The sequence below is a fragment of the Belonocnema kinseyi genome, chromosome 3 (assembly GCF_010883055.1).
Source record: "Belonocnema kinseyi isolate 2016_QV_RU_SX_M_011 chromosome 3, B_treatae_v1, whole genome shotgun sequence".
NCBI lineage: Eukaryota > Metazoa > Arthropoda > Insecta > Hymenoptera > Cynipidae > Belonocnema > Belonocnema kinseyi.
The window spans coordinates 157,543,397-157,546,781 of record NC_046659.1 but is presented as its reverse complement, the minus strand read 5'-3'; positions in this window follow the sequence as shown (position 1 = coordinate 157,546,781).

Sequence of the window (3,385 nt, the reverse complement as noted above, 5' to 3'; positions counted from 1 at the left end):
TTTTTGATAAAAATTCATATTTTAGTTTAAAATTCAACAAGTATTTGGTTGAAATATGAACTAGTTTGTTAAGAATCCATATTTTTGTAGGTTCACCCCCTTGTTTGGAAATTTAACTATTCCATTTTTAGAAAATCGATCTTCCGGGGTTAAAAAATCATCTTTTGTGGTGAGCTCGTGTTTGTAATTCAATTTTTTATCCATCATTTATTTTGAATTCATATCTTTTGCTGAAGATCTAAATATTTCGGTATAAAAAACCGTTGTTTCATTGTTGCTGATAATGAATGTTTTTCACTAATAATGTAATTATTTCACTTTTTGTTGAAAAATGGATATTTTTTATTGAAAAATTATTTTTTCCAGTTCATAATTGATGTATTTTATTCAAAATTTGTCTATTATAGTTAAAAAGTAATCTTTGGTGTTGAAAAGTCATCCTTTTCTGGTTAAAAATGCAACTGTTTGGTTTTAAATTAACCTGGCTCAATTGACGATTCGACAGTTTGGCATAAAATTACTATCACGCGTTGAAAATTTATCTCTTTAGTACAAAATTTTATTATATGGTTAAAAATGTATGTATTTTGTTAAAAGTTCGTCTTGGCTAGCAGAAAATTATGCTTCTTGGTTAAAAATTCAACTTTTTGGGGTTAGAAATTTATGTATTTTTTTGAGAATTCATATTGTGTTCACATTTATTTTTTTGGTTGTAAATTTAACTATTCTGTTGAAAGTTGAACTATTTTCTTTACATTTTTTGTTGTCGAAGATTCATTGAAAATTAGTTTTTCTTTGTTTCGTTAACAATTAATTTTTCAAACTGGAAATTAATATATTTCAATGAAAATTCAAGTGATTCTTTGAAAATTCGTATTCTCGGGTTGAAAGTTCAACTGTTTTTGAGGATATTCGTCTTTTTGGCTAGAAAATGCCACAATTAGGTAGAAAAATCAACCGCTTGGTTAAAAATGTATGCACTTTGTTGAAAATTGGACTTTTCTAGTAGAAAATTCATTTTCTTGGTTAAAAAAAAAACTATTTAGTTAAAAATTTATTTATTTTGTTGAAAATTTATCTTTTTTGGTAGAAAATTTATATTCCGTGATGAAAATTTAACTTTTTCGTACAAAATTTAAATATTTAATTAAAAATTTACGTATATTGTTAAAAATTTGTCTTTTTCAGTAGAAAATTAATCTTCTTGGTTAAAAATTCTACTATTTGGTTAAAAATTTATGTATTTTGTTGGGAATTCATTTTTTTTTTTATAGAAAATTAATATTTTGTTGAAAATTCCTTTTTTTGCTTAAAATTGAACCATTCCGTTGAAAGTTGAACTACTTTCTTAAGAGTTTTTTTTTTAAGATTCATAATTTTAGTTGAAAATTCGGTTTTATTTGTTAAAAATTAATTTTTTTAAACTGAAAATTCAACTATTTTATTAAAAATTCAACTTACCGCTAAAAAAATTCATATTATCGGGTTGAAAATTATAATCGGTTAAAAATATATGTATTTTGTCGAGACTTTATATTTTTTGGTAGAAAATTTATATTTCGTGTTGAAAATTTATCTTTTTCGTAAAAGATTCAACTGTTTGGTTAAAAATGTATGTATATTCTTGAAATTTCGTCTTTTTTAGTAGAAAATTAATCTCTTTGGTTAAAAATTTATTGATTTTTTTTTAGAATTCATTTTTTTATAGAAAATAAATATTGTGTTCAACGTTTATTTTTTTGGTTGAAAATTTAATTATTGTGTTGAACTACTTTCCTAAGACTTTTTTTGTTGTTGTTGAAAATTCATAGTTTTAGTTGGAAATTTGATTTTCTTGGTTAAAAAATAATTTTTTGAACTGGAAAATTGATCTATTTTATTGAAAATTCAACTGAGCGTTTTTAAATTCGTCTTTTTGATTTAAAACTGAACTATTTGGTAAACAAATTCCTGTATTTTGTTGAAAGTTCGTCTTTTTGGTTATAAAATAAATCTTTTTAATTTAAAATTCAACATATATTTCGATTTGACATCCTAGGAATTTAAAATATTTCATATTGCATTTTTTCATGAAAAAATTATCCTTAAATCGTGCCCTTTTCTGCGAAAAACAACCCCATTTTCCCCGTTATGATAGCATTTTTGTATATTTCAATTTTCTGGGTGAGGTGGGGGGAGGGGGATAAGAAACTGAGGATGTTAACAAAGGGTGGACGGCAGAGGGGGGGGGGCAAAAAAGCCTAAAATTGGTACCGTAGTTTGTGGACGGCCCTGGGCAAAAGGGCGCGTTTTTTTTGAATTTTTGAATGTTTCAAGTAGCAAATAAGTAATAAGTCATAAGTAATAAGTACGACCCTTTGTACTTGTACTTGTTTGCTGGGATTCTGGCAATACTGCCGGACACCCTGTATATATCTATAGTTGCAAGCAAGCAAGCAAGCAAGCAAGGAAGGAACGACGTGACCATGATACGATGTAGTCAGGAATCGGGAGGGAGGGTCGCCCCACGGTTAACACGTGCAACGCGCACGTGCACTGCAAAAGCACTCTCTTGCCCTCTGGCTGGCACACAATCACTGGTTGTGGATGCCAGTGCCAGTGTATTCACACAGCAGAATTTTCGTGGGACTCGACTGCCTGTGACTGTCTGTGTCTGCGCCTGCTGCTGCTGCTGCCTCACGGGAATTTTGGTCCTATAACGACCTTACCTCCACTCCACTCCACTACAACTCCACTACTCACTACCACTAACTCACACTATTCGGCAAAATGTCATCCTTCTTTACAAAAATCATTTCCAACATAAACAAAACAAAAAAACACGAATTTTCAACAAAATAGTCCAATTTTCAACCAGAGATGAATTTTTAACTCAAATTATCAATATGCAACGAAAAAATAAATCTTTTTACAAAGTAGTTCAACTTCCAACTCAGTAGTTAAATATTCGAACGAAAAAAGATTAAATCTCAACAAAAAATATTTTAATTTAAAAAAAAAACACGTGAATTCAAACAAAAATTTATTTCAAACAAAAATATCCATCTGTAACTAATGGATTTCTAACAAAGTAGTTCAACGTTAAATCAAGTAGTTTAACGTTTAACCAAGTAGTTCATTTTGAAACAAAAAAGATAAAATCTCAACAAAATATATAATTATTGAAATTTCAAAAAACAAAGATTTTAATTTAAAAAAAAAAGAACAGATGAATTCCACCAAAAACTACGAATTTGTGTTTAAAAAATTAATCTTCTACCACTACAAAAACGAATTTTCCACAAAATAGTCCAATTTTTAACCAGAGATGAATTTTTAACTGAAATTATCAATATACAACGAAAAAATTAATCTTTTTACAAAGTAGTTCAACTTTCAACTCAGA